The 10,000-nt window shown below is 37.9% G+C and overlaps 1 long non-coding RNA gene across 1 annotated transcript; it reads left to right on the top strand.

Annotated features, from left to right (window-relative positions):
* Positions 1–3,580: 3,580 nt before the first annotated feature.
* LOC113655773 lies at positions 3,581–7,789 on the top strand. The gene is made up of 2 exons (XR_003443797.2): positions 3,581–3,743; positions 7,154–7,789. It is a non-coding gene; the product is annotated as an uncharacterized LOC113655773 (long non-coding RNA).
* The last annotated feature ends 2,211 nt before the right edge of the window (positions 7,790–10,000 follow it).

Raw genomic sequence — 10,000 nt, 5'->3', positions numbered from 1 at the left:
GTGTTGTCCGTGTAGTGTGTGAGCAAGAACGATGGGAAGTGTGTACTGTATGATATAAGTGTGCAGGTGTGCCCTCTAGTCTCACTATGTGTTGTGCACTTGTCATCTTGTCAGATCCTGATTTCTCTGCAGTTGTATCTCTTCATCCTCCGGAGTCCTTCTTTTGACAAACTGCACTGCTGACACGATGAAGCTTGCACACAGCATGAGGTAAGCAAAATCGACTGTGCTGCTGGGAAGGAGATTACATACACACATGCAAAACAATATCACTAAGGCATCATTTTCATATAATTGTCTTTCCCCAGCATGAAGAGCAATATCTAAGCCTAGAAGCATATCAGTGAGAGCAGCAGGTTAGGAGACTAAAGCATTAGCTCATGTTAAATAGTTAATGTAGCTATTACTGAGTTACATCACTCTGTCTCTTCCTGCTATCACTCATTACCCCACGGATATATAATATTCATACAGCAAAATCTAATACGATGTTTTTCATATCCATAAAAATCACCTGCTCTGGCTTGGAAACAGGGGCACATTCCTAATGTCTGTAATGTCTTTTAAAGTGATACTGATAGACAGGGTGTGTCTGCTCTTAATATCTCATCCTGTCTGACAAAACACACACACACACAAGCACACACACACACACACACACACACACACACACACACACACACACACACACACACACACACACACACACACACACACACACACATTTGATCGAAATGTTTTTAAATAAATTGAGCAGAGCAGTTCCCTTTCCTGCATATATGTTGTGCTCTAAAAAATAATATGCTGTTCATTCAGCCTTTCTCCAGCCTCGCTGTGACACTTACTGCTTTTACAGCAAAGTGAATGTCAGGCCAGACCTGCCCCCCATCCTGAAAGGTCAGAGTTCCTGTTTTCCATTATGCTGTTGGTTGAATTTGCAATCAATCCAGTTGGGAGTACTTGTGCCTCAGCTGCTTTGCTAAGATCCCGACTCATGCTGAAGGATGTTTGTGAAAATTAGGCTATTTATCTCTAGGTATAATCATGGCTTTTGTATTGGCTGTAATTATGTTCATACAGGTACAGGCTGATAAAAAAAACATTGAACATTGGATTTAACTTACAACTGTATGTGTGTTTGTGTTTGTGTGTGTGTGTGTGTGTGTGTGTGTGTGTGTGTGTGTGTGTGTGTGTGTGTGTGTGTGTGTGTGTGTGTGTGTGTGTGTGTGTGCATGTGTGTGTGTGACCTTCCAACAAATTTATGATAATGCATAGTGCAGTATTTGCAATAAATGAACTATCACATAGCTATTTCTTCCTTTCTGGAACACCATCTATGCAGCAATCTGTTTAAAAGCTTGTGACTATAGTTAGAAGTATCTGTAACCTGTGCTCCAATGCTCCAATCAAATCCTTATTATCTCCTATCTTCTCTTTTACCACGGTGATGTATTTTTCTTACATTTAAATACCTTTAGGCAACTCTGTAACACTTTTAACTTCACTCATCACACTCATTGCTCAGTAGCAACACCCATGTCTCATTCTTCCACTGGGACTGGTTCTCCATTTTTTTTGCATCCCCCGCTCTCTAGTTGACAAAAGGGACTGTGCAGATGTACCGCTTAACATGGTTGGGTTGGTCTCCCTTGCCATGCTGCAAGGCTTCTAAGACTACTAAGTTAACGATGACTTACTTATGTGCATACTGGAACAGGATTTGGGTTCTCACTGTTCTAACCTCTTTTATTTTAGTGTCAGGTCCTCCCTTAGTGTTATGGGATTAGAGCGGTTTTCCCTCACTGTACTGCTGATCCTGCTGCATTAGCTTTACTAGCTGCAGCCATTGTGGTGTCAGGTTTGCCATGTTCATCGCTCATTCTTTCCACTGGGTTGAGTCCTCCCTCTGTGGTTTTCTCCACATGACTAGGTACGAATGGACTAGAGTCACTAGCATGACCCAGTGCAGCGTGTACAACTAAGACTGCTACGTTAGCCAGATCGGAATAATTTTCCCACTACTCAGCCATCATTCACCACACCAGTTTTCTTTCCAGTTTTCCATATCCTTCCTGTGTAAGCACCTAGCGTGACTGTTACATACTGCTGGCAGGGTTTCTCAACAACATTACACAAACTATGTTAGGTTCAGCAGTGTGAAGTCATCATGTATGCTCAGGAGAGTTTTAACACACAAGCCAGGTCCTGTGCCTCTGGGTTTAGCCCTTCAAAATGAATTGCCAGCTGATGACTAGTCGCTGTCTAGCGTTGCCTTAGAGTCCTTGAAGAAAAGTTATTACTTTGGGGATTGTGCAGTGCACCATTTCTGGAACAGCCTTCACCTAAGGACATATAATTGCAATGTCCTAGGGGCCCTTGCATTCACTCCTACACTAAAGGTGCATGTGGCAATCAATGAAATGCATCACAGCACCATGGATAGATTCTGCTTGGGGATACATAAACATTTTGAAAAGAGTAAGGTCACGTTGTTGAGGTCCATGATGCCCTGGGAGCTTGGCATGATATCTTCAAGGATCCTTATAAGCCTATGCAAGATGAGAAGCTGACATTGGTGTTTTTACATAAATGGCTTTTTTTTGTCCTTTTCCATTACACCAGCACCAAACAATATTCAATTAAATTCATTTCCATTTCTTTGTATAGCTCTTTTAACAATTCACATAGTCTCAAAGCAGCTTTACAGAGGTATAGCAACATATCATAAAAAATTTACAGTTTAAAATTAAGTTACTTTTTATCTCTAACAACTATCCCTAATGAGCAAGCCTGAAGCGACAGTGGCAAGGAAAAACTACCTGAGATTAAAATGATGAAGAAACCTTGAGAGGAACCAGACTCAGAAGGGAACCCATTCTCAGATGACTCTAGTGTGACCTTGTGAATGAACCTGGGATTTATTTCTATTGATCTTGCCGCATTCTATAAAGGTGAGCCAGGTACTGGGCCTGCGATCCTATTTACACCAAACATTGACTATTCGTCCTCAGATCTATTAATTTGTCACAGAATAAATGCATGTAGGTTCCTTTGTCTAAACAGAAAAATTTCTAGGGAAAGATGACATGATTGTGACATGGCATGGCATAGCATAGCAAGACATGGTATGACCATGTATTTGAAGAAAAAAGCATTATTTGATCACACCAGTTTGTGACTTGCTTGTAAGATCTAGGTGACTCTCACAACCACAAATACATACGTACATACAGTATCTGTTGAACTGTAAAAAGCCATTTCACATAATCTATGCAAGTATGGCAGAGAAATGCAGATTTGCATACTTCTTCAATTTTAAGGTGCATAGGGTAAAGTGTCTATATATAAACTGTGAATGTACACAACTTCTAAGCTTGTCAGCTAGTTACGTTCCTTGTGTATCCTTGTGTAATTGTTGTGTGTATTTATTTGTGTAGGCTAGGACTTATGTAATGTAATCTCATTATCTGTAGTTGAATCTGTATATGTTTAGTCTAAATATTATATTTGTATCTGTTTTTGTATACAGATGTTATCTGGAAATGGGTGTGTGCTGCACCACTAAGGGTGTAAACACCGGAAACACTGGATTTTTTTATTTCTTTTTTTCATTTACAAATCATAACAAAAAATTTTGCAATTTGCAGAACATCTGCAAATGAACTGATGCACCAGATGGCCAAAACTGGAATCTGGAATACCGTTGCCAGGAAGAGGTGCATTTGGTCTGCAACAATGCATAGGTGGGTAGTATGTGTCACAATAATATCTACTTGTAAGCCATTACCCAAGGTTTTCCATCAGAATATTGCTCAGAGCATCATATACAGTACGGTTGTTCCCTAGTGCATATTATAAGCAACACACGCTTCGCAGACACATTTATCAGACCAGGCCACTTTCTTCCACTGCTCCATGCTCCATTTCTGATGCTCACATGCTCTTGGATTAGCATGGCTGATCTGTGTATTCAAGACACTCACCAAATTATCCATCCCAGTGTCAGCTGTCTGTTTTTTGCTCCTATCCACTGAAGAAACTTCAGCATATCCTACTGAACAAGAGTGCTGGAAACAGATACTTGGGGAATACTGACACCTGGTGTACAGAATGATAATAATTTCTGATTTACTGGGCGGTGCCATAGGTCCCAAAATCTGGTCCTAACCCTAACCCTAGAGTACCCATTATTCTGCACATTGGAGTGTTTTTGTTTGCTTTAACACACCCAATCAACATGACAGGTAGTACTCCAGGATAAGGGTTGGCAACTGTTTTTACATGTTCTTCTCACGGCTCAATAAAATTGTAAGATTTTGTGGGATAATTAATGGATCTTCGACTCTATAATGCGGATGTCTGGGTTGCTGACTCTAGCCTCTCCTGGGGAAGAGAGGGGGGAGAGAGAGAGAGAGAGAGAGAGAGAGAGAGAGAGAGAGAGATCCAGGTGTATCCTTTCCTTTTACTGTACTGTGAGCAGGATAGGAAGATGAATAGTGAAGATTAATTGTCAGTGCCTAATAACACATAGTTTAGATGATAAATGTTTCCATATATATATATATATATATATATATATATATATATATATATATATATATCTATATTTATATAGAGAGAGAGAGAGAGAGAGAGAGAGAGAGAGAGAGAGAGAGAGAGAGAGAGAGATTTTTTTACTTCCTAGTCTTCCTGCTTTTATAGCAACTCTTGCAAATTTTGTGAACATGACATAAAACCTGATCTCTTATATTGATCATGTCTGAATTTAGACACAGATTTTTCTAAATGACAGACTTTCAAAAAATACATCACCATTCTTGTCTAGAAATATAATTTATAATATATACCACAAAAATGTGATGATTAAATATGCATCATATACATATACATATCATATGCTAATTTTCATACTGTAGACTCACGCTGTATAGAGTAGGTGGTTACAATTAACTTTCTAAGCAGACCATTTAACCAGCTTTTTGTCTTCATTAGAATAAGTATATGTCAGCCAGTGACAGGTGCTTAGAGATGCTAATATCTGATCAGTGTGTGAGTGGTTCATTGTATTGTATCTCAACTTCCAAGCACAATAACAGCCTACAATGGTAATATACAAATTACCATTCAAATGCCTTCTGTTTTCTGTTCCCCTTATTAGTCACAGACTAATATGATAAGAATCACCTTTTTTTCTAGCAGAATAACTATGGAAAATAACATGAATTGGTTTGCCATTAAAATCACGGGGGAAGTGAATGACTTTGAGGCTCTCCTGAGAGAAATGGCTGTGGTTTCACAAAGCAGCTACGAAACATTACACCCGCCACATAAAGAAACACCTCATAAAGCCATGTTACCAGAAGCCAGTGCTGAAGTGTCGCAGTTTAGTGAGTGTTTTTCTACGTCTACTACAATTGATTTAGTTCAAGAAGAATGTGTTGGCTAGCTGACTCACCAAAGGCAAGAATTTACTACATTCACCACAAAAGAAAAGACAACAGGTTTACTAGAAACCCATTTATAACAGAAGTCAACTATAATGGATTTGTTGAACTCGACATTTATATGACATTTATATCAAACCACTTTAATAATAATTTGTATTATTATTATACTTAGAATGAGAACAGCATGTGAGAATATTTTACTAAAACTCTACTGTTGTACTGTAGTTTTATCCAAAATTCTAACACTGTAGCAGTGCAATAAAAACAATATTCTAGTTATGTTTTCCGTATTCATATACCTATGTTGGTAATTCATTTTTCCCCGCTGAAAAAACGTTCCATTGCTGAAGGGATAATGTATACCGATTTAGATCTATACACCATGTATAATGTATACAGCTTAATCTATACACCACTTTGAATAATTAATGAAAGATCATTTCACACACTTTCAGTAACTGATTTATTGTGATCAGGGCCCAGAGTGGGAGATGGGAATACATACTGGATTGGATGCAAATCCAATCCAGGGCATAATGCATACGCACAAATTCCCAGTTCATTAAATTTTAAACTTTGCTTTGTGACATTTCTATACAAATAGAATTAATTGTTAAGTGCTTAACCATTAATGAAAGTACACTATAATATTTGTTTTCTCTTAAATGTGTACTGATAATCCAAATAGTGAGGCTCAGTTAATTCTCAGTGGGAAAATGTTTATTAATTTACAATTAATGTATTTGACAGATGCCCTTATCTGTAGTAGCTTATATTTGTCTCATTTATACAGCTGAGCAGTTGAGGGTTAAGGGCCTTGCTCAAGGGCCCAGTTTGGTGGTCGTTGGATCTGTAGTCCAACCACTTAACCTTAACTATTGGGCTATTCTCACCAATTCATTCATTCGTTTTTTCTGCTGCTTTTCCTGCTGGGGGGATTCAATGGAAATAGTATAAGGTAAGCCCAGACGTCTTTATATCCAGTTACAAATTCAGGCTACTCCAGAGGGATCCCCAGAGCCTTCCAAAGCAACTAGCATACAGTATATGACCTCTTTTGCAAGTCCTGGGTTTGCCCCAGGGTCTCCTCCAGTGGGACATGCTCCATACGGCTCTCATGAGATTGGGCATACTGTAAATATAAGGTGTCCAAATCACCTCAACTGGCTCCATAGACTTTTTAACATAGACATAGGAATGCATCCAGTCATTATATATATATATATATATGAGAGAGAGAGAGAGAGAGAGAGAGAGAGAGAGAGAGAGAGAGAGAGAGAGAGAAAGAGAGAGAGAATAATGGAAAAGGAATATTGGTGAAAAACTACAAACCATCTTATTATGTCTCTCAGGCCGTTCATTTCCCCCTGGCTTTTTCGTGACAGGACTTTCATTTGAATTGGACATCTAGTTTCAAAGAGATTTTCAGAGCAGCTGTTACTGAAACACTGCAGGAAAATGTGAAGAGCGCTACAGAGCGATCAAGTGCAGTCGCAGTGAAGTCATCCAAACCTGCACGATACTGCACGACATGAAATAAAAATGTACAATTATGTGCAATACATACATTTCACTGTAGTTCTGGATTTCTGTAGTTCTGTGGGAGAAATCTCTGCAGTACTTGTTATGATTAGATACAAAATTACACTATATGGACAAATGTTTATGGAAACCTGACCATCACATTGCTAAATATCCCTTTCCAGATTCCACCTCTGCTGCTGTTATAACCTCCACTCTTCAGGGAAGGCTTTCCACTGGATTTTAAAGAGTGGCTGTGGGGATTTTTGTTCATTCAGTAATGAGAGTATTAGGAGGAGCTCTGGTGCACAGTCAACATTTCAGTTTATCACAAAAGTGTTGTTTTGGTTGAGGTCAGGGCTCTGTCTAGGACACAGTTCTTCCAGCGCTTTGCAAACCATGTCTTTATGGACATGCTTTGTGTACAGTTGGCACTGTTGGCTCAACTTGTACTTGGTATTAAAATACATGGCGAAACAAAACTGAGCACAGCATCTGACACCCCTGAGATAATAACTGAATTTGAAAAAAATGTGTAATATAATGTTAGTAGCAGTTATGACCTGTTTAAGACTGAAACCACTTGAAAAAAAGCTTACAGTAATGTATACTGACTACAGGTTCTCATACAGTACATTGTAATCTGTTTTTTGTTTTGTACTATTTGTATTTTTTTACTTTTTATTTTATTGCATATTTTTAATTTTGATTGTAATTGTAATGTTTCATGCCCTTCTACGATCTGTTCTCAGGAGGTAAAACCAATATATGAATTTCACTGTACCTAGATGCATATGACAATAAAAAGCTTGAATCTTGAATCTATATTTAACATTTTGCTTTGATTGTCTAAAAAAAATTACAAATCTTTGACATAGCTATTAGACAGGGTTGAAGACTTCACGCAGTGATCTCTTCACCTTTGCTGCAGTTTGTTCTTGGCTTGCACTGAAGCAGTTCCAAACCAGACAGATTTCAGATGACAATAAAATTGACTTAATAATGGCTGTGAAGACCATTCAAGAGAAGTCGTTCAGTTCTTGGTGACACAAAACTGTGGGATTTCGATTATTTCACAGAGACTGTTTTTCATAGTAATGCACTAATCAAAACCATATTATAAAATGTGTCAGGAGTATAGATTAGATATAAATATAGTGTGAACAGTAATCCTGATATATACGAACATTATATGCATATAGTATACACACACACACACACACACACACACACACACACACACACACACACACACACACACACACACACACACACACACACACACACAAAACACTAGCATACACTTTTTTCATTGACTGTAATAGATTAAAGCGTCAGTAGCAACATACAATAGTTGAAAGATTTTGATACTTTTTCATTTTGTTTTTCATTCTAATTAGTTCAAAATGCACATTATTTCCATTATAATTTCATTAGTACACACTCAATTAGAAGCATCCACTTTACTGATTTTTAGAGCTTATGGTAAATGACACTAAAACAGTCCAGTCATATTATAATGTAGATATCTGTTCATGATGAGTGAATGGGGTTGTGGGTTTTTTACGGAGAATAGACCAGACATTCTATGTTTATTCTTCATTCAAACAAAGTCACAAAGCCCCCCTGTAGGTCAGATGGATTTAAATAGGTGAAGATGAATGAGGAAATGAGGCAATGGCCCATGAACACTTCATCTGAATAACACTAGAAGTGAACTGTGATGTCATACTGTGACAAATGGCCTTTTCTGTGTGTTTTGTTTGCCCCTGGAAGAGACCTTTCCTATATAATATCCTTCTAGTTGCCTACATCTGGTATCACAGCCAAGACATTTGTTCACCTTTCATTTTCTTATTAAATTATCAGACGTAAAATTTCTCCCACACTGTAAATCAAACGCATTTAGTTACTTGTAGGAACATGTGCCTTTATGAGATCTGTATAACATTCATTCAATTCAAGTTTATTTGTATAGCGCTTTACAATTGACATTGTCTCATGGCAGCTTTACAGAACATAAACGTAGAACAAACGGCTAATATAAAGAATAATATAAAGATTAATAGAATACAAAATTCAAAATTAATATTAGATATATAGTTCACAATGTGTTTGTATTTATCCCCAATGAGCAGGTCTGAGGGGACTCAGGCAGCAGTGGCAAGGAAAAATCCCTTAGATGGTAAAGGAAGAAACCTTGAGAGGAACCAGACTCAAAGGGGAACCCATCCTCATATGGGTGACATCAGATTGAATCAGATTAATAGATTAATCTCTCTCTCTCTCTCTCTCTCTCTCTCTCTCTCTCTCTCTCTCTCTCTCTCTCTGTGTGTGTGTGTGTGTGTGTGTGTGTGTGTGTGTGTGTGTGTGTGTGTGTGTGTGTGTGTGTGTGTGTGTGTGTGTGTGTGTTTTCATGATTTTAGTATGGACACCAAATTCCTAACCTAAATGGACAGGAGTATTTGACAATTAAAAGTCAAATCTAATCTAGGTTTAGCATTGCATCAGCTGTGTTAAGAATTCTATCAGTAGATGTAACAAATAAGATTACAGATCAGATCTGTACAGATCTTATTTTTACAGATCAAATTATTTTTTGTTGAGTTCCCTGAAACAGAGTGAACATTACAATATTACAGTGGATGGACAGTAGGTGGCACCATCAATGCTCTGTTGTTTTTAACCCTATCTAAAACACACACACACACACACACACACACACACACACACACACACACACACACACACACACACACACACACACACACACACACACACACAAACTCTAAAGTGTGGGTTTTTTATTTGAGGGTTAATAAAGAGTGGGGTTCTAATATGAGTATTAATATTTCATCTATCTATCTATCTATCTATCTATCTATCTATCTATCTATCTATCTATCTATCTATCTATCTATCTATCTATCTATCTATCTATCTATCTATCTATCTATAAGACTGCATCTAGATTTGCTGTTTTTCCTGGTCATTGTGTGAATATGGTGTGAACTGAGAGTTAAGGGAGTGTG

Source organism: Tachysurus fulvidraco, chromosome 14 (genome assembly GCF_022655615.1).
Source record: "Tachysurus fulvidraco isolate hzauxx_2018 chromosome 14, HZAU_PFXX_2.0, whole genome shotgun sequence".
Classification (NCBI taxonomy): domain Eukaryota; kingdom Metazoa; phylum Chordata; class Actinopteri; order Siluriformes; family Bagridae; genus Tachysurus; species Tachysurus fulvidraco.
Note: the sequence above shows the minus strand (reverse complement) of the source record. Positions and strands in the feature narration are given on the sequence as shown.